This window comes from Akebia trifoliata, chromosome 15 (assembly GCF_017979445.1).
Source record: "Akebia trifoliata isolate Shusen 1 chromosome 15, ASM1797944v1, whole genome shotgun sequence".
NCBI lineage: Eukaryota > Viridiplantae > Streptophyta > Magnoliopsida > Ranunculales > Lardizabalaceae > Akebia > Akebia trifoliata.
The window spans coordinates 12550524-12573527 of NC_141389.1; the positions used below are offsets into that span (position 1 = coordinate 12550524).

General features: G+C 37.0%; 1 long non-coding RNA gene across 4 annotated transcripts in view; it reads left to right on the top strand.

The window, feature by feature from the left end:
* Nucleotides 1-1873: 1873 nt before the first annotated feature.
* The window catches only part of LOC147384376 (uncharacterized), a 70053-nt gene continuing 48922 nt past the window's right edge, over nucleotides 1874-23004 (top strand). For 2 of the 4 annotated variants that reach the window (XR_015173112.1, XR_015173111.1), the window contains exons 1-3: nucleotides 1874-2054; nucleotides 2896-2981; nucleotides 17920-17963. This is a non-coding gene — a long non-coding RNA (uncharacterized LOC147384376). Of the gene's footprint in view, nucleotides 2055-2895; nucleotides 2982-17919; nucleotides 17964-21237; nucleotides 21416-23004 lie in introns of those variants that run through there. The other 2 variants (XR_015173109.1, XR_015173110.1) reach the window with 2 other exon arrangements.

Consider the following 23004-nt stretch of genomic DNA (forward strand, 5'->3'; position numbering starts at 1 on the left):
TTAAATATTAACTAAAGTGATTTCGAAAACAAACAAATGTGTTTCTAGGACTTGTGGGATTGAAATTTTATTTATTTCGACACAAAAGATCTTGATAATAATAAAGTTATTTTTATAATTTTAAAAAGCCAACTGACAGTTTTTTCCAAAAGAAAAAAACTTTTATGTTTGATCCTTGACTTATTTGGCAAAGTCATCTAACATTAACTTGTTCTATTTTTAGTAATTCCTTAAAAACCCAAAAAGAAAATTCAGTAACTAATTGTATGTAGAATAAGAAGCAATCTTGTTTATAAAACATAGTTAAGGTTGAAGAGTGATTTTGACAAGAGATTAATTGGGCATGTCGATAATAAATTTCAACAGATCTACCTTGAGATTTCATGAAATAAGATCGCAAATGATTTTATTGATTTTTAATGAAAAGGAGACATAGATCTCAGTGTTTTCTCTGATTAACAGTCGAATACAAAATAGTGGTGATGTATATAGCTTTTCTTCTCTCCGGACTTCGTGCTTTATTGGTTGAGAAAATTATTTGGATGATGGTTTTGCTGTGTGCTTGATCTTCTGTGGAGGTTTCTGTAAATTTTCTTCTCTCCAGGCTTCGAGCTTTATTGGTTGAGAAGGTTTTCTTGACTTCCAGAGAAGAGCTTTATACTTGATCTTTCCTTTAGTTGGAGTCCGAATCTCTGAAGAACTTTTGTTTTGTCTCTGGAGGAGGGCTTGAGAACTTCTTCTTCTCTAGAGAGAGAGCTTCTGTCTTTTAAGAGAAAGTGATCCCGATCCCCCCTCAATGAGAGAGGTTCTTGTATTTATAGACTTAAAAGGTAATTTAATTTTCTAATTATATCCTCAACTTAAAAAGGTTTAACTGATTTACTTAAAAGACTAAATTTTTCCAAATCCAATTTTAAGGATTTTATGGTTTATTATTGGGCCAAACTCATTTATTTGAGTGTAGGGCCCAATATTTAATGTAGATCACTTGAATTTGTTAGGTCATGAGCTTTATCTACGAAAACCCAAACCCGAACCATATGAGTCCTACCCCGATTAATGGACCCCCAATTTGGATGTGAGGCCTATTAATAACTTTAGGGACTTTGTTTTATTTATAAAATTAGTAAAAGCCTCCTAAAAATTTTGGTGCCTACAAATGCCCCCTCAAGAATGTGTTATTGAAAATGTAGTTGAAGATGATACATCCTTGATTATGTTGATAGGCATGTGAATGCCTTAAATTTAGAGGGATTGGTAAACCACTAACATTGATATTCTTGATTATGATGTTTCTTGATTAAGCAGATCAACGACACATATCTGATCTTTAAAAAAAAAAAACTCACTTATTCAAGCCCCCCCTTTTTTTTAAACTTCTCTTCATAAGCAACACCAAAAGAAAACAAGGCCATTCATCATATGATTTTATATGTATGGGATCACACACTCATCTCTTCATTTCCTTTGACTAGCAACATTTTCACATTGAAACCTATAAGGTCAACCCTTGAAATAATTTCTTTTTAAATTTAAATAGATTGATTTAGGTGTGGACACCATATTTGGTGAGTATGAGAAGCATGGGAACCAACCCATGTACTTGAATAAGCATCTTTTCATTTTAACAGAATCTCCTTAGAACAAGTTCTAGTTGGTTAAGACACGGTGTGTGTTGTATAGGATCATGCCCCCCAAAAGTATCCACATAAATCCCATTCTGTTGTTGTTGAGATACGGATTCAAACTTTGGCTCATTTAAGATGTATGGGATCGAATCCCAAAACATACCCAAACGCAAGAATTCTCTTGAGCAGCATGGGATCAAAACCGTACTTTTTTTAATTCTTTTTATCTTCATCCTTAGAATTGTTTTGAGGCTTAACGAGTGGCGCATATTTTGGAACAGCGCAAAATTTGGCATGCTGGATAGAGTGCAATTGAAACTCCTTTTTTTCTTCAACCACCATGAGAGACGTCATCAAGAAGGACTCTCCTTTAATAAACAAAGCGCACGGTGCACCTAGTCACGTCCCAAGCACAGCCCCCTACCGGTATACCTCTCTTCTTCATCTTCTTTATTTTTTATTTTTTTATCATTTTTTTTGTTTTGTATTGTATTAGACCTCTTTCTTCTCTACAGCCGTCATCTCTTACGATTCTGATTCTTCTGGATTTGGGTGTAACTTGACTTGAACTATGGATATGATATTAGTCTCTCTCTCTCTCTCTTTCTCGAGAAACAAGAAAAGAATAATCTCATTAATGACGTCTGAAGCCCTCTCTTGTTTTATTTCTTCCTCTGATAAACAAGTCGACCAAACGCGCCTTTTCCTTTCTGCTCCTTCTCTCTGCCATCAAACGCATAAATCAGAGAAATATTTTTTTTTTAGAGATTCTATTAACACTTGCTTTTACTTGTAACAAAGCAAAGGGGTGGCTGTTTGCACACCAACAAATCAAAAGGAGTGGCTGTTTGCACATCGAAATACCTCAATCCACCCACTCTCTTCTTTTTCTTATATTCTGATTTTTTTTAAAAAAATCAGGGGCTGTGCCTTCTTTCCACAAACACCACACATACATGCGTGTATGCCCCGTGTCATACCCATTGATACACAGTTGTAAACGTACATGCTACTAGAATTTTTTTTTTTTTTTTTAAGAAAGAAAAAAAAATCAGGAACTCAAACATATCATCTGTGATATTGATATAAGTCAGCAAAAGAGTTTTGACATTGAGACTTCTAGGATGTTGGTTACTAGAACATGGCGATTGGAAATAACATTCAACTAATTTTCGTGAGTTCATCATGGTGAATGAATATTTGAACATTGTGCATTACAACCCAATCTAACACTGAAATTTCTTTATGACTTCTCTTTTTCTTATAGATTTGAAACTATCGATAGCATTGATACAACGATCTGATTCTTTTGAATCGATTGCAACTCGGCTACAGCTTTGAAACCACAGGAAGGTATGGACCTTAGTCATTCCTTCCCTGTTTTTTTTTTTTTTTCTGAACTTTATCATCTTCGCGTATCCCTTTTTTTTTATAGGAATTGTAGCAAGAATTACAAATCGAGAACTTATAACCCTTGTTAACCAATTTCTTGAGCATTTATCTGTTAGTCTTTTTAATGGTGGACAATGTTAAATTGTTAAAAAAGTGTTGCGTGATGAAAGATGTACACGCAGAAGAACCATGCGACGGACTATTTGTCCAGCCAGTTGGCCAATCTCTAAAGCAGCTGTTCATCAGTACTGCTTAGGAGTGGACAACGTCAACTGGCTAGAAGACTCAAATGGCGCAAGATTTGTATATGCAGAAGTACCATGCGACAAACAATTTGTTCAGTCAATTGGCCAATCTTTAAAGCAACTGTTTATCAGTAATGCTTAAGAGTGGACAACATCAACTGGCTGACAAATGTCAACTGGCTAGCAGAATCACAGGATGCAAGATTTGTACACGTAGAAGATCCATGAGACAAACTAGTTATCCAGTTAGTTGGCTAACCTCTAAAGAAATTGTTTATCAGTAATGCTTAAGAGTGGACAACGTCAACTGGTTAGCAGAATCACAGGATGCAAGATTTATACACGTAGAAGATCCATGCAACGAATTATTTATCCAGTTAGTTGGCTGACCTCTAAAGCAACTGTTTATCAATAATTCTTAGGAGTGGATGACGTCAACTAGTTGACAAACATCAACTGGTTAAAAGAATCGTGGTACGCAAAATTTGTATGCGTAGAAGAACCATGCGACGATCTATTTGTCCAGTTAGTTGGCTAATCTTTAAAGTAACTGTTTGTCAATAATTCTTAAGAGTGTACTATGTCAACTGGCTAAAAGAATCACGAGACTCCAGATTTGTATACGCAGCAGAATCATGCGACGATCTATTTGTCCAGCTAGTTGGCCAATCTCTAATGTAGCTGTTCATCAGTAGTGCTTAGGAGGTGATCATACCAACTGGCTGACAAACGTCAACTGGCTAAAAGAATCACGAGACTCCAGATTTGTATACGCAGTAGAATCATGCGACGATCTATTTGTCCAGCTAGTTGGCCAATTTCTAGAGCAGCTGTTCATCAGTAGTGCTTAGGAGGTGATCATACCAACTGGCTGACAAACGTCAACTGGCTAAAAGAATAACGAGACTCCAGATTTGTATACGCAGCAGAACCATGCGATTTATTTGTCCAACTAGTTGGCCAATCTCTACCGCAACTATTCATCAGTAGTGCTTAAGAGGTGATAACGTCAACTGGTTGACAAATGTCAACTGGCTAGAAGAACCATGCGACGAATTATTTGTATAGTCAATTGGCCAAACTCTAGCGCCAAAGGATTATTGAGCATGATGATTTTTTTATTCATACCCTTATATATCTCTAATCAATACGACGCTCGTACTTAATGAAATATGCTATTTATTTTTATTTTTTTGAATATGTATGGTTAGTCCTTTTTGTTTTGTTTTTTTTTTTTTTTTGAATTTCACAGAGATGGCTAGGGACATTCTTTCCAAAGGTCCAAGGAATAAGAATTGTTCCAAACGGAGCTTACATGTGAAGTTTGGGTAGATGATCCCGTAGATCCTTCTCAAAAGGGAAAATGACTTTGTTTTCCCCATGTTATGATAGCTAATCATTCAAGAGGAGGAAACATTTCATCTGTAGAGTTGAAACTTGTTGTGCATACACCGATAAACGATTTTTTAAAGGCTCAGGATACAAAAAGGGACACATCATTTGATATGACAGTTTTAAGTGAATATCTTCCAACAACTGACACATCATTTGATATGTCAGCCATATTTATGTCATCCTCCACATCATGACCAAACTCGCAATTGTTCACAGGCTATTTTGGCACAGAAAATCATGCAACGTTTTACTCGATGGAATTCAGATATTGAATCTCGAGGCGACATTCGATATCTTAATGGTTTTTGGGACTGAAGTTTGGATGTGAGCCATAAACTACAGAGCAAAAAGTTGACAGCTTCCCTTGGTGAAGCTATATTTGCAGGTAGTAAGGAGTACAGTCGTCCCAACGGCATGTATCGGACTTTATGTGAGTTTTGGTGTCCCGAGACTAACACTTTTGTGACAGGTCGTGGGAAAGTTGGCATTTCTTTATGGGAAATGCAGAAGATTTCTGGACTTTCTATCACGGGTGAGTATTATGAAGAAATGGTGCCTAATTTTGATGAACTCATGGGTTGCAACGATGTCCTAGGTCTTTCTCTTTCTTGCTAGTATTTGTTCAAGGCGCATGCTTTACTGATTTTTGAAAATGGGAGCGACTGTGTTACCCATAGTGAATGACTTGATTTTTGGTACACCAAAACTAAACGAATTTCTAATCTTCGTCTGACGGTAGAGTATAAGGAAAGGGTAAAATCATTTTACTTTGATTGTAGTGGCCGTTAGCATCCCAGAACAAAATTACGAATACCTTTTTCTTCTCGAGTTACTTTGACTAAGGGGGGTCACAGAGAGGAAGAAAATTCATTTATCAGGCTCGATTTTCCTGGGAATCAAAATGTTGAGGATGAAGCTATGATAGCTGCATACCTCTCCTTGTGGTTGTGTTGCTTTGTTCTTCCTTGTGAAGACGGTGATTTTATTTGTCCAAGTACTTTCAAGGTAGTAGCATTGATGGCCCGAGGTACTATATTCAGTTTGGTACCTCCACTTCTGTATTGTTTGTACAAAAGTCTAACTCAGACCTATTAGAGTATGAAAACATAAAAAGTTGTAGGTGCTTCTACGAGTTAATGCCCCCTTCATTATTTATTTTGGTGGGTTGGACTTCATTTTCTTCGGAGAATATTCGGTGATCTTGATGCTGACTTTGGACTTCCGTATTTGATTCGCACAGTTGGTATTTCCAATTCGTACTTTTCTTGGGAAGATAATGCTAAAGATGTAAGGGATTTAATCATCACTATGAATTCTAGTGACTTTAAATGGCATCCTGAGGAGGTTTGACCGCCAAAAAGTCATAAAAGGATACAGACTGATAATGGTGATGATCCTTCTGAGGTTCAAGCTTTCATAATAAGCTGTCTTCATGGATTTGTCATGTTTCGATATAGTAATGTTTGCGAGGTGGAAATGTATAGTCCTCAAAGGTTTGCTCATCAACAAGGCTTTCGTCAATGTATCCCTGGAACTCCGATTCCTTTCACAAGATCCGTAGACGGGATATAGTTATAATGTTTATGGTTGTCTTTGACTCAGATCAAAAGTCGAGTCAACTTTTTTATTCCTCCAAAAGTGCAAGACATGAGTCGATAATTTGATAAGAGTTGTAGGGATTAGTGGGTTCAAGACATAGTGCCTCACTTGGATGTGTCTACTCTCCGAACTTTAATTTTAATGAAAAAAAAGGAGTTGAAGATCGTGAGGCGCGTCGTACTTTGCTTGCCATGCAAAAACCTTCTCGAAAAAGAAGAATAGAACATACACGAATTGACGATACGCAAAATGTCATTATGGAGCCTAGATTGAAATTGCGTTTCAAAAAAATACTATCGATTCCAACGACTACTGAGACGGAGTAGGCCAACATTGTTGGGGTAGATGTAGAACAAGCTGTTCATAGATCAAGTTCCATGGATTCCTTGAAGCCTGTTGCTAAGATTAAGTCTAAAGATACGAGTGTGACTCCAGATGGGCAAGAAGTTGAAGTTGAGAATGATGTGTCTCCTAGGAAAGGTAATTTTATACACTTTTTTCCTTTCTTAGAAATTTCACGTTTTATATATATATATACATAATCCTTTGTGATTTAATTGTTCTCGTAGAATCATCAACCAATATACACTCTATTGCCGATTTGTTCACCTCAGAAGATTTTGTAGTCCTCCCTGCCTTCTCGGGTATGGGAGATGTTTGGAATGTCAGTCATCTTAGTAGAGGGCTTTTGAAATTGGTTGATACTAAAGACCCCTCAAAGAGCGATAGGGACGAGGTTTCTTCATTTCTTCGACAAAATTCTCGTGGCACTCCATCAACTTCAACTACACATACGGCTCCTATTGCATTGGCGTTACCTACTTGTAATAAATTGGTTGATTCATCTATGATTGCTCCGAAGTCACGTGGAATACTTACTATTTCTACCCAAACTCGACAAACTTCCTTGCATGATAGTGACATCGACTTATGCGTTCAACAAGCATTACATAGAGCTCGTGATGAATTCCTTCGATCTAGAGATGAGTTGATGCTTAATATTGACTTTTCCAACCTAAGAGAATGGCAATCACTTCATATGCCTGCCATCACTCTTCTCTCAAGGACGCTTTCAGAACTGATCCTATGTTTTTTGCTAACTTATTCGAATCGCTTATAACTGGAGTAGAAGCGTATCTTTCAAGACGAGAGAAGGCTTTATCATCTTCGTCAGCAGATGGTAGGGATCTTCAGCTATCTGTCTTAGATCAGGAAGCTCAACTAAAACATCAATCAATGGGTAGTTTACGTACACAACTGACTGAAGCTAAGGAGAAAAGGGTTGAGCTGACTAAGCGAGAAGCCAAGCTAAAAATCGAGTTGACTCAAATCAGAGAAATGCTACCACAAGTCATTGTTTCTGAAAAGTTTCTTAGTACTCAAGTTCAGGAAGAGAGTGATGCTCTATTTACTATTAAAGCGGAGTGTACTCGCCTATCTAATGCTCTAATTATTGATAATGATTAAGTGGCTGCTTGCGAAGCCGAGAGAAAGTCTTTAAAGAAGAAGTTTTGGAACCTTTCTTCTTAATATTAAGCTTATTTTTTATTTATTTATTTTTACTGTATAGGACTTAGGAAATTATAATATTGTTTATTTCCTTCGAAATTAATAAAATTCCTTTCTTTCCTTATGAGAGTATATTATTTTTTTGTTGATATGGTTGAACCTGAAGTAATTTTACAGGCTGCCTACATACCAAAAATGGGATCAAACCATGACATAGTTCAGATGGAAAATGCTTTAAGTTTTGCCTAGACCGCCCTCTCGGGTTTTCAATCTAGCGAGCTTAATTTTTTTTTGTGTGGACCGTTCATAGTTTTAACTCATACGGGTCAGGAGTATCATATAATTTAAGCTCGTACGATAATAAGCATTGCTAAATAGTTTAGGCTCGTGCCGAGGAGCATTGTCAAACAGTTTAGGCTCGTGTTGGGGAGAATTATTAAATAGTTTAGGCTCGTGCTGGGGAGAATTATCAAATAGTTTAGGCTCGTGCTTGGGAGCAATATTCTTTCAAGCATAGTATATTTTGAGGAATTTGCCATTGATTGGACCAAGACGTAATTTTTCCAGTGTAACAAGAAGGTATGCACCATTAGTGTATACTTCTTTCACTATATAGGGTCCATCCCATTTTGGATCAAACTTCTTTCCAGAACGGTGTGAGATGATGATTGGTCGTTGTACAGCTAGGACTAGATCACCAACTTGAAAAGAACGTGGTCGAACTTTCTTATTGAATGCATGCGGTAGACGAGCTTGGTAACACTTTAGTCGTTGTTGTGCTTCCAATCTCTTTTCATCCAATGCATCGAGTTCAGCTAGACGTAATTTGGCATTTTCTTCGCAGGTTAGACCTTCTTGGATTGTAATCTTTAATGAAGGTATCTGACATTCCAAAGGGAGAATAACTTCAACTCCATAAACCAATGAGTAAGGTGTGACTTGCATGGGGGTGCGGTATGAGGTTCTGTATGCCCATAGTGCTTCTCCAATTCGTTCATGCCAATCTTTTTTCGATTTTGAGACAACCTTTTCAAGAAGTTTGTAGATAATTTTGTTGAAGGCTTCGGCAAGTTCATTTGCTGCAGCATTGTATATTGTAGAACATCTCTGCTTGATGTCAAACTTCATGCAGAATTGATCCATTAATGTATTGCTAAAAGACTTTTCATTATCTGTCATAATATACTGTGGAATGCCATAACGGAATACGATATTATTTTTGATGAAGTCGACTACCATTTCTTTCTTGACCTCTCGAAGGGGAATTACTTCAACCCACTTAGAAAAATAATCTATTGCGGCAAGGATATCAAGATGTTGTCTTGAAGATTTCGGGAGTGGTCCAACGACATCAAGTCCCCGCCTATCAAAGGGCCAAGATGCGATTGTAGGATGCAATGGCTCTGGTGGTTGACAAATGTAATCCCCATGAAATTGGCAAGCTTTACACATCTTTGTATGGTCTAAAGAATCTTTCACCATAGTAGGCCAGTAAAATCCCATCCTCTTCAGACTATGATGGAGTTTCGACCCTGACTGATGTGAACCGCACACTCCAGAGTGTGTTTCTTCTAAAGCATCTTGAATTTCATCATCTCCGAGACATCTCATTTGGATGTTGTCGAAAGAACGACGATATAACTTATCGTTGAAATATAAAAATTGAGGTGCCCTACGACGTATTTCGATTTTGTGTTTTAGGTCATCTGGTAGCTTCCCATACTGTACATAGTCAATAAGTAGTTGTCTCCAATCTTTGACTTCTACTATTTCGACGGTGTTTACTTCGTGAGACTCACAATTTTCATCTATCAAAGGAGGTAGTACCCACCTATGACAGATAGGGATATTCATTGTCTCTCCTTTTGGCATAGTCAAACTTGCAGTAAGACTAGTTAAAGTGTCAGCCTACTTGTTTTCAGCTCTTAGTATATGCCTAATGATGACGTCTTCGAATTGACTTACAAGTTGTATAACATAGTAGTGATAAGGCATTAATTCATGCTTTCGAACGTCATACTCTGTTGAGAGTTGGTTAATGACAAGTTGTGAGTCCTCATATACATAGATTGGTGTAACTTCATCTCTAGCTCGAGTTCTAAATCAATGATCAGAGATTGGTATTCTGCAACATTATTGGAACATAGTTTCGTCAAGACAAACGAGAATGGCAATACTTCATTTTGTGGGGTGATAAAAATTACACCTGCCCCCGCTCCATCTTTTCTAGCAGTCCCATCAAAGAACATTTTCCAAGCTGGAAGTACACCAATAAAAAATACTTCTTCGTCAGGCAAGTCGTGAGACAATTACCATTCAGTCTGAATAGAATGATCAGCAAGAAAATCGGTTAACGCTTATCCTTTTACAGTCTTTTGAGCAATGTAAATAATCTCGAATTCTAATAAGAGAAGGACCCATTTAGCTAGTCTTCCCGACAAGACTGGCCTTGTCATGATGTACTTGAGTAGATCAGCTTGTGCAGTGAGTCGGATTGTGTGCGATAACTTGTAATGCCTGAGTTTCTTTATGGCGAAGATGAGCGCTAAACATGTCTTCTCGATGGGTGAATAGTTTACTTCTATTCCAACAAGAGTTCGACTCAAGTAGTAGAGTGCACATTCTTTTCCTTCGTCATTTTCTTGAGCCAACAATGCTCCTAGTGACATTTCTTGTGCACTAATATAGAGAATCAGTGACTTTTCAGGAACTGGTACAGAAAGAACAGGAGGCTTGAGAAGATACTCCTTGATACTTTTCAAAGCATTCTCACAAGCTTCATCCCATTCAAATGATGTATCTTTCTTCATCAATCGACAGAAGGGATGACAACGCCCAACTAAGTTTGAAATGAACTTACGAATGTAATTAAGTCGATCTTGTAAACTTTTGAGTTCATGAATGTTCTTTGGTGCCGACATCTTTTGAATGGCTTCAATTTTGTTTCGATCGATTTCAATACCACGATGTCAAATCACGAATCCCAAAAATTTACCCGAGATAACTCCAAAAGCATATTTTAATGGATTCATCTTGAGTTGGTACTGTCGTAATCTGTCGAAGGTATCACGTAGATGTTGTAAATGAACTTCTATCTTCCTGAATTTTACTACTAGGTCATCAACGTAACATTTCACCTTGTCATGTAGCATGTCATCAAAGATTTTCTGCATAGCTTGCTAGTAAGTGGCACCAGCATTCTTAAGTCTAAAATGCATAACTTTGTAACAATATATACCTTTTGGGGTACGAAAGGCTGTAAGCTCCTCGTCTTTTGACGACATTCGAATTTGATTGTAACAAAAAGATCCATCCATGAAAGATAAAACTTCATGTCTTGTAGTCGCATCAACCATAAGTTTTATGATTGGGAGTGGAAAAACGTCTTTTGGACATGTATTATTCAAGTCGCGAAAATCGACACATATTCGAATCCATCCATTCTTCTTTCTTACCGGAACTATGTTGGAAATCCAGGTTGGATACTTTACTTCTCGGATGAAGCTAGCTTCTATCAACTTGTTGACCTCTGTCTCAATTTGTGGTATCAACTCTGACCGAAAACGACGTTGTACTTGTTTCATTGGGTGAACTCCGTGTTTAATTGCAAGCTGATGAACAGTAATCTTCGAGTCAAGTCCAAGTATTTCTTTGTAAGTCCAAGCAAATACATCTTTGTATTCTTGTAGCAACTTGAGGTACTCGGATTCTTCATACTGGTTTAAAAGAGTGCTGACAAATGTGAGTCGCGGCTCTTCAATTGTCCCAAGATTTATTTCTTTCAAGTCGTCGACAGTAGCTTGTCCGCCTTCTTCAAAGATCGGTGGAGCATTTTCGAGTTCTTCATCTGACGACGTAGAATCTTCTTCAGGGAATTCCTCAATGGTAATATGATTTACAGAAAAAACATCTTCAGAATTGTCTGTTCCAACAGTTGAAGCTCGACTGTTATTCGTTTGGTTTGTGAGGATGATGGTACGTCGCTTCACAACCAATGCATTTGATATCGAGACCTCTAAAGCTGCTTGTCGTTTCGTGTGAGATGGAATAGTGCTATGCAAGCCACTACTATCTTTATGATCCACATATTTATTTCTTTGTTTAGGTCGACGTCGCGATTCTCTTCGTATTTTTACTCTAACATTCTGACCAAGTCTAGATAGAGTAGACGCACGAGGTTTATGAATTTGTACATCATGATGATCATCTAAAGCACCCAATCGGTCAAATATCGATGTGGTCAAGATGTGGCCACCAATTCGATCAAAATATGATGTTTGTGAAACTGGTGTTTCTTTTACAGACTCATCGATGACTTCTACTGTAGTATGTTGTGAAGAAACTGTCTTCATTTTAGAAATTTTGATTGGAGCCTCTGGAGTATACCCTAGCCCTGCTCGTGTGAATGAAATTCTTTCTTCAGCTCGAACAAATTTGACTTGTGTTGTAGTTAAATTATGAATTTGATCAGTTTGTCGTAATTCACCCAATCGCACAGGTTCACCTTTTCCATAATCGATAATCTTGAATAACTTTGAAGTTTTAGGACCGAACTAACTTTTGGACTCTACTTTTGCGAGGTTGTCTTCATGGTTCTTCGCGATTGATGTAGTTGGGACAACATTTTCCACGGGTGTTCTTACTATGTAAGATTTTTGGAGAGGTGTAACCGGAAATGTTAACTCTTCTTTCAACTTCTCCAATTCGATTTTAAAGACACAAAGCTTGGTTTTTGAAGAAATCTCTTCGAAAGATGATTGTCTCGGCTTTCATCTCAATTGCGGTACATAACGAAGTATTGGGGTTGGCAACACAATTGTGGATGACGCGTCCACCATTGATTGACCCACCTTGATTTGTCGAGTTTCTGGTTCTTGCTTCTTACTTCATTTTTTTGAAGTAAAGGACCAGAAGAAATCTCCTCGGCATCATTCATAGTATATTTTCCTTTGTCGGATTTTTGCTTACTAGAAGGAGGTACCGAAACTGAAAGTGCTTCTTTAATGACGTCCCTTTCAAAATAGAATTTCGAATCTGTAAAATACGTTTCTACCTTGTCAAACGCTTGATCTTTGGCTATTACACGTTTCTGCACACCATCTTGGTAATATTTGAAGAATTGATGTAACGTGGATGGTACTACCCTAGTTTCATGCAGTCACGATCGGTCGAGAAGCAAGTGATATGAAGTTTAACAATCAATCACGTGAAAGAGCGCTGTTGACTCCAAATCTATAATAGAGAGCTTGACTCTTATCATGCCGATCGCTCTTTGACCTCCTAAGTTGAAACCTTGAATCATTAACTTACTGCGAGTAATTTGATCCGATGAGATGCCAACTTGTTTCATAGTACGAATTGGCATGATGTTGACAACAGAACCGCAATTCAGGAGGATTCTTTGAATTTTAGTTTCCCTCACATTACCTGTAACATAAAGAGACCTATTGTGATGTCGAGACCCCAATTGGAGATCCTCGTCAATGAAGGTGATTGTGGCCATGCATAGATCGTCTTCTCGTGAATGTATGTTGGGTTGAACTTCCTGCTTTGATTCAGTTGAGCTTTGTTTTGAAGCATACTGAACCTTTTGGAGTTCATTGGAGAAAATCCAAGTCAACCTGCAGATATTTCATTTTCGAGGTGATATTGTCTTTCTCAAGTTTCTGATCTCCATCACTGAAAGTAGTAGGATGTTTTTCTGACCTATTATCGGTATCATATTCTAGTACCTCCGCTTCCACTTGGTGACATGAAACCGTGCAGGCTTCCTTCAAAAGTTTTCTTGGTAAGAATTCTAAAAGAGTAACTAGCACACGGGGAGGTTGTTAAAGGATGTCTTTAGGGTCTGCGAACGGAACTCGGAAAGCCTTCTTCTTTGTTGTCCTCTTTCGTTTCTTCGATCCTGTATTTGGTTTTGACTTTCTTCTCTTTCTCTTTGGCTTTGAAGTAGAAAGAGTAGGCACGTATGTAGGATGTCTTTTTCGATGAGTAACAATTGTCCACCCTTCGTCATCAACTGAAGTAGACTATGAGATACTCGACTTTGAATTTGAAGTAGGATGAGATTGTTGTCATCGTTGAAGTGAAGTGGGAAATGTGATGATCTTTATTTGATTTGGCCTTGCCCCCAACGTGGGATAGGCTTTTTCAACATTAGAATGTATGGATATGGGTTGTGGTGGTTGAGGTAGAACTTTTGAGATTTGAGAAGATGGAATCTGTGTTGCATACTAACTTGCCAAGAATACTGGATCAAAAGATCCAAAGGTGACAGATGTCATGTTAGAAGTAGCAACATTTTCAACACAGTCAAGTTCAATTTTCCCTTGATGTGCCAAATCCATGATTTTCTCTTTGAAGACGAAGCATTTTTCAATCGGGTGACTAATCACCCTGTGATAACGACATTACTTTGGATCATTGTTACGATCTGCTTCCTCGGGTCATTTGGGCACTGGAAGTTCAATGAGTTTTAATTTCAGCAGCTCTTCAAACATGCCCAATACGTCAGTATCAGGAAAAGGGTATTCCTTCGCCTCAATTTCTTTGAGAGTTTTCCAAGCTTTTCCTTTTTCTTGTGTTGAATCAACTTTTGGTTGATCTTCTCTTTTCTTACCTGTGATCTTGACAGGTTTGCTGGTGGTGGTAGATAAGACTTCTTTAGTTTTAAAGGACTTGCCATCCTTCTTTTCTTGCCTTCGAGACTCGTTTGATTGTGGAGTCTGATGCACAACTATACTCTGCTCTATGTCGTGGGCTCGAGTTGCTAGCTCTTTGAAAGTGTGTGGCTTGATTCCTTTCAAGATGTAAAGGAGTTGTCAGTGCATTCCTTGAACACACATCTCGATAGTAGAAGATTGAGAGAGTCGATTTATGTAGTTGAGGAAAAGATTTCTCCATCGCTCGATGTACTCGATAACCGCTTCATCCTTCCTTTTTTTAACGACGACGAGTTCCACCATACTCACTGTTCTTCTAGTGTTGTAGAAGAGGCCAAGGAACACTCTTTAAAGTTGATCCCAACTGTCTATTGAGTTGTGTTCCAAGTCAGTATACTAATCGAATGCATTGCCACGGAGGAAGCGAATAAATTATTTCACCATGAAATCATCGAATGTACCGGCGTTGTTGCAAGTTTTGATGAAGTGAACAATATGCTGCTTTGGATTGCCTTTCCCTTCGAACTGTTGGAATTTTGGTGGTTGATATCCTGCCGAAAGACACATTTGTTCGATGCGTTGAGTATAGGATTTGGAGTAGACCAATGACGACTGTGGCATGCCCCCATACTGAGCACGAATGGTGTTAGTAATCATTGCTTGCAGTTGTTTAACATAAAACGAAACAATAGACCCCTGTGGTGGATCTCAAATAGCTTTTCGTGAACCAAAATAGTCTGCTCGTTGTTCTTCTTCGTGCGGAGTCACGTATGCTTTAGGGGATTATCCTAGAGGATGTGAGGATCCAGCACTCGACTCATTCTCTTTATCTTTCTTCTCCAAATGGTTGACGAGAGTTGCAATTTGAATATCTTTGTCTTTCATTGTTTTTGTTAACTTGTTGATAGTGTCTGCCATCTGAGCAACTTGTTCCTCCATCGTTAGCGCTCCAGCTGTCATCACTGCTCTGATGGATGTGTGAGTTTGTGATGGAGAAGTGATTGATAAAGATCTAGATGATCTCTCGCTTGACTTTGAATCAGATCTAGAATCTGACGAGTTGTCTTCTACCACGTCCGCCCACGATTCTTTCATAGTAAGTGTTATTTTTTTGGCACGTTTCTTGGAGTGATGCTGGAGAGGCTCCACTAGCTTGGATCCACCAGTCTTTGTCATTATTTGTGTCACATGATGATCGCGACTAATAATCTGAGTAGATTCAAGATTGGAAGAAAGGATTTTCTTACATTTCTCAATAGCGACAGATGCGATAGTGTTGACGTTGCGAGATGCTATCGATGCTTTAGTTGATGTTCTTGTAGTTGACTGAAAGATGAGAGGTTGAGATAGTCCCACCGGGCGTGCCAGAAATTTGTCGATAATAAATTCAATAAATCTACCTCGAGATTCATGAAATAAGATCGCAAATGATTTTATTGATTTTTAATGAAAAGGAAATACAGATCTTAGTGTTTTCTTTGATTAATAGTCAAATACAAAATAATGATGATGTATATAGCTTTTCTTCTTTCAGAGTTTCGCACTTTATCAACTGAGAAAGTTATTTGGATGATGATTTTGCTGTGTGCTTGATCTTCTGTAGAGGCTTCTGTAAATTTTCTTCTCTCTAGGCTTCGTGCTTTATGGGCTAAGAAGGTTTTCTTGGCTTCCGAAGAAGAGTTTTATGCTTGATCTTTCCTTTAGTCGGAGTTCGAATCTCTAAAGAACTTTTGCTTTGTCTCTGGAGGAGGGCTTGAGAGCTTCTTCTTTTCTAAATGGAGAGCTTCTGTCTTCTGAGAAAAAGTGATCCCGATCCCCCCTCAATGAGAGAGACTCTTGTATTTATAGCCTTAAAGGTAATTTAGTTTTCCAATCATACCCCCAACTTAAAAAGGTTTAACTGATTTACTTAAAAGGCTAAATTTGTCCAAATCCAATTTTATGGATTTAATGGATCATTATTGGGCCGAACTCATTTGTTTGGTGTAAGGCCCAATACTTAATGTGTGGATCTCTTGACTTTTATATAGATTATGGGCTTTATTTGCGAAAACCCAAAATCCAGGGTTGTAAGAGCCATGTTCCCATTTAATGGACTCAATTTGGATTTGAGGCCCATTATAAAATTAGGGATTTTTATTTATAAAATTTGTAAAGGCCTCCTCAAAATTTTGGTGCCTACAGGGCATAAAGGTATTTTAGTCAATTTATGTTAGTCTCTCATAGAACACCACGGTCAACGAGTGTCCCCAAAGGCAGAGCCAGGATTTTCAATCAGGGGGGGGGGGGGGGGATAGGCCAATAACCTTCGTTTCCTTCTATTCAAATGTTGGGTGCTTGTCATTGCAAATGATGGTTTTCATTCTCAAAACTAAAACCTAAATATTAGGATGTTCAGACACCACCCCATGACCATAATCTTAAGTTGCCCAAGGAAATCCTATGTATATATATATATATAGGGTCCCTTTCAGCAACAAACATTTTGGCAAACATTTTGGCAAAACATTTTTCAAAACATGGGTTAGAGGTTTTGGAATGGGCTGATTTTTGATGAGCATGATCTCTATGGTGAGGAGATCATCCTCATCAAAAATCAGCCCATTCCAAAACTTCTAACCCCATGTTTACAAGTTGGGAAGTCGTGGACCGTCCATTTTTTGTAAGCCATTTTTGATGGGTAAGAGGTTTTGGAATGGGCTGATTTTTGGTGATGATGATCTCCTCACCGTAGAGATCATCCTCACCAAAAATCAGCCCATTCCAAAACCTCTAACCCATATTTTGAAAAATGTTTTGCCAAAATGTTTGTCAAAATGTTTGTTGCTGAACATTTCCCATATATATATATATATATATATATGAGGCAAGGAGGAGAAAGTGAAAGACCTGGATGGTTAGACTGCACATGAATCATACACTAAATAATCAATGGGCTGATGCATAAAAATTCATTGACAATCCAAAGAACAAAGTTATCATGATTTTGAGTCAAATTATTAAATTAATGACTATGACTAAAACACCAAACAAGGAAACCTTCTATTAAAAAATAATTATTTTTTCTGGTTAAAATTTATGAGATTCGATGACTATTGATAATTTCCAAATTGCAGTCAAATTTATAGAAATTCAGCTAAGTCAACCAACTTTAATATTTTATTTCTATTATATAAAAAGACTTTGTGATTGAGCATATAGTAATCTATCTTAAAACTTGGTCTTAAATCTTGATATTTGTCACATCATGACAACCATTGTGTGTGTATGTGTGTGTGTGTGAGGGGGGTCATTACAACTTATGAATGAGATCAAAACACATTTGCTTTATCTTCTCCTTTTCTTACTGCCATTTGGAGGAATCTAAGTCTAGAAGCCAAGGAATGTGTATAATTGCATATGATGGAGTAGAAAAAATTGATTCTATAGTACTTAGCAGAAAACAAATTGATTCTATATTACTTCTGACTAGTGCTCTATCTACTACAGGCCAATATGTGGTTGACGGTGCGAATGAGAGATTCGTCTTCTAGGTTGGCCCCTTACTTTCCAAAACATTATCTTCTTCTATGACTGTATTCTGAGTATTCTTTTCTTATGACTAGTCAAATCAATTGTGTTCTACATTGCAATTAAGTAGCATTTTGTTTGCCATTTATCAAGTATTCTTTTAGAGTTTTTTTTGGGGCATAGATGCGACCTTCCAAGGGTGTTTGGGGTTAGTTTCTTGAGGACAGGGTTTAAATTCAATGGAATGTTCTCAAGTTGACTGTTTTATGCAGCTCTTCACTAGTCTCCTTCCTTTGTATTGGGCTATTATGAACCATCTAAGATAGCATCTGTCACACCCCAAAATCCCAACACGAATCCCTATGATTCATCGGTTAGAATCTCGAGGTGTGAGGTAATCAATCACACAATCTGACAGAACATTCATAAATAATAATACTTATGAAAAGAAAATATACGTAGCGGAACAAACATTTAACTAACATCTATACGAGAGTCTAGAGTAAACAGAAGAAATCGACAAACACTGATATAAGTCAAGATCTTTAATCTCATAATTCATCAGGTTACAAAAATTTATAAACTACCATGTTTCTTATCTACAACCAAAAACCGCTAAGATCATCTACTAGTCCTCAAAGACATGGCGGCGGCAAGACATCAATCTGATCCTCCTCAAGGACCTCCTCAAAAGACTCCTCAAAGAACGGTTCTTCAAAAGTTGAATAATCTGAAAGGAGAAGGATAAGGTGAGTAACAGGGGAATGTTACTCAGCAGGATGAACGCCGTTCTAACAACGAGTCATACATGCACGAGTAATCAGTTGAACAGTTAAATAATGTAAGTTTTTCATAATGTAACATACGATAAATGTCTAAGCATATTCAATAAACAGTTAAATAATTTCAACCTATCATTTCTATCATTTAAAGTAGCATATGCATCTTTTAAATGAAAACATCTATCAATCATTACAAAATAAGAAAAAGATACATAATAAAAACACGGCGGTGTAATCGATAAGAGAGCAGAGGAACACGCCGATATAACCGCCTCGGCTATGGCAATACGATATTTCAAACTTAACCTCCGATGTGGAATCCCATCGTTATAATCTGATTTTGTGGCCGGTCTAGCATACCACGGTTGGATGACCATTTATCCGGCTCAGACTGGCCGTTGACCAAGAACCCAATACTGAGTTCAACTAACATTGAGGTCGACCGTTTGACGACTACAGACTAAAAGTGATCACTAACTAGCCCAGGAGACCCCTCGCGTCGAAGCCTATCAAGAGGCAATGCATGTGAACCCCGCCTATCTCTACACTATACAGAGACCGCCTTTACACACAACGTTCCCCAGAAAATAAGTAGGAGAAATTCCCAAATTTCATAAGCTGTAATATGCTCTAAGGTATCCCATACTACCGAAGAGCATATGACATCTAGTGTTATCCTAGATTGACTCGCCGCTTCCAGATACACAGCAACGCGTCACTCTTTATGGGTTTTCTAGAAACCTTTACTGGTAAACAAAATAATTTATTTTGTATATAATATATCATTTCTTTTTAATCGAAAATACAAACAAAGTCTGGTAGTACCCTCCAGTGACAGTTATCTGTCATTTCCATCCATCAACCATCTCATCCCTCTATCTATCTATCACGTTTTACGTGGCATGGCCACTACGTAGAACTGGAGGCACTGTCCCATCAATCAGTCGAGAACATACGTTCTCTCTATCCATCCATCAATTAAATCGATCAATCTATCATCTAATTTCCTACATATCTATTAAAGTAATTTTACTTTTAAAGCAATTCGAAATCCATAAAGCATCAACCAATTTCATTCGATGGTTTTGATTGAGTCGAGAGACTCGAAAACAAAGATAAAACCATAAGCTGAAAATCTATGAAAATTTAACTAAGTGTTGAAAAATAATTTTTTTTTCAAAGTCGAAATTGAAAACGAACTATTTATTTATTTATTAAAGAACTTAAAGTAATACTTAATTAGTTTTAATGAAATAAATGTAGGAAATGGGTATACATACTATATGGAAGCAACACAAAACAAATTAGAACCAAACTCAACATTCGGATACTTTTCCGAATTGCTGATTTTTCGTCGAAACTCGACCAAACTCGATCCAAATATCATATTAACTATAAAATGCTTATATTACATCAAATGAACTAAAACCAATCATAAATAAGTATGTAAACATGATTCAAATCGTTCAAATATGTATAAACTTAATGAAATAATCGATTTATCAACAATCATATGGATTTTCTATGAAATTATCGCATAACTAGAAGGTAGAAGGGAAGGCAACTTACATCAAGCTATTTTCAACGGTTGAATGGACTTTAAAATCGCCTCCGGCCAATCTCCAAAATTTTCTTCCGGTTAAAATCGGATTTCTTTGCGTCCACGCGTAACCCTCGGCGAGAGGAACAACTTTCCTTCTTGCGCCTAAGCTCGGATCGTTCTCGTTTAGTGTAGATCTGAATTTCAAATATTGAAGGAAAAGGGTTGAGATTTGTTTGGAGAGGAGAATAAGAAAAATCTGATTTTTCTAATAGAATTTAGATATTTATATCACTTAAGTTGGGACATACTTGTCATTTTGGAAATTATTTTTCCCGAATGCCGAATTGGACAAACTTATACTCTATTTCGGATGATTTTTCGACACGAATCTAATGGTATGATCGGTTTTCTCAAATTACTTCTCTAAGGTGTCGTTTACCTATTGGAAAAATATCTAATGCGAAACTCGAGGATTTGATAACTTTTAAATCAATGCACATATCTAAAATTCTTTCCTCGAGATACATTTTAGGATTTCAGGTCATTACAGCATCATTTTAAGAAATAAAAAATAAAATAATGGAGAGCAATCTTGGATAATATTGTGAAATTGGATTGTTTAAATACGAGAAGAAAGATTGTAGTTTGTTACTGTGTCGCTTGTGCAAAACAAGTGGTGAGATAGAAGACAATTTTTTTATCCATTGTAGTTTAGCTAAGGAAATACAGAGTACCCTTTTTGTGGTCTGTTAAATATGTTGTATAATGCTTAAGGGTCGTGATTGTAGTTTTTTTACTGTGTCTTTTACCAACCAAAATATGACAATTTAGTTTCATGGTTTTTCTTTCTGTAATAGAGTTAAATTTTATGATATTAGCTTGATTGATATCTGATTTCTATCATTCAATTCAGTTCATGGATATTGTTCATTCTGTTGATTGTATTTCAATTCCTTATTTTGTTATTGATAGAGCAGGGAGTTCACGACATTTTCCAAGTCTTCCCAGTAATGACATGTCTGAGAATTAACTATACATGGAAGGGTACTAAACTGAAATATACAAGTAATGACATGTCTGAGAATTAACTATACATGGAAGGGTGTACTTTATTGTACTCCAATTAATTAAAAATTTCCCCTTTTATTTATCGCACCCTCTCCCCATTAATCTGCCAATAATTTTGTTCCATTTTGGTTTTTTGGTTTTTTTACGTATCGTGGATATCCCCACTCTTCGGGAGAGACTAATTCCACAGTCACATGCACCGCCCCATTGGAAATAGTCAAGGGTCAATTGGAGCTTGGAGGATGGCCAAGTGTTTTTTTTTTTTTTTTTGCTTTGTTATTGTCCACACATTGATGTATATATCACAAGATATCATCATTTCCACTAATACAATTCACGTGGACTCAGGCTTCATGTTAGGAGATTGCAAAGTTTTTACACTAATTGATAGTCTCGACTGATAAAGTATTTGGGATTGTAATAATTATATATAAAATCACCTTCATCGAAGAAAATAGAGGTACATAATCGGAGAATAGAAAGGTAAAATAACATAGTATTTGTCCAATATCCGATTAAATAGACCGACCGACTTGAGATAATATTGTCTGCTTTCTTGGTGAATATCTGATTTAAATCCACTCTACAAAAGGGAAAATACATAATCACATCCAAGGTGGTAATATTATTTTCAATCTAAATTGTTCACATATCACATAGAAAATCCCCTAAATAGAAATCTAGATACATCTAACGATCCTTTGGTGTTGAAAGGAATCTACAAATGCATTTGTATAACCAAACACCATTTCTCGCCATTGAGAATTGAAGTATAGAAGTGCAACATAGCCCTATAGCCCAATAAAATACAACATTGCAAAAATTTTATAGAAACTTGTAAGATTGATTGTGTCATTCTCTCCTACATTTGAACGTCTTGGAATTAGTGACCGTGTTCCTGTAGCGGTGCAACTTTTTTGTAATGGAGGTCCACAAAGAAGGGAGTTGCCTTCATAGCATGTTTTATCGGAAGTCTCAAAATGATTCTTCATACCGCCAAAAATGTTTGTCTTGTTAATTGTGGAGTGATTGTCCTACTCAATCTGTTGTAAGAAAGATCTAGGCTCTCTACCTGCTCAAGGTTGGAAAATGTTTTTGGAATCGGCCCTATCAAATAATTGTTTGATAGGTTTAGCGCATGAATCCCACTTAGATCACCGAGTTCTGATGGGATATGACCTTTAAGTTTGTTCCATGATAGGCCCAAACCAGACATGTAGTAAAGAATGTTACCCTTGTAAGACACATACCTTCTTTTTGTTGTAAACTCCACATCTTCTAGTTCTTTGACGCTCACGAGTGCACGATAAAGTAGCATTCCATATATGTTAATTCAACCAAACTTTTTAAGAGCTTGATTGAGAGTTTTAGTTTTCTCAAATTGTTAAGCCGGAGATTACATATGTTTTCATTGGTGAATTCTCATAATTGTTTTTTGTAAGTTCTCACCTTGCCTTTGTTGAATCCTAAAGGTTATTTTGTCAATAACTTGTCAACAAACTCGTTTACGAGTGGAAAAAATAAAGTCTTAAAGAAAGCAACCCAAAATTCTGATTTTCATATTTTTCTAAGACTTCCTTTTCCCAACAATTTGAAAACTTTATTTTCATCTATGGAGTCAGAATCTAGAATGGCTACAAACAAAGCAATGAATCTAGGTTTGTTGAACTT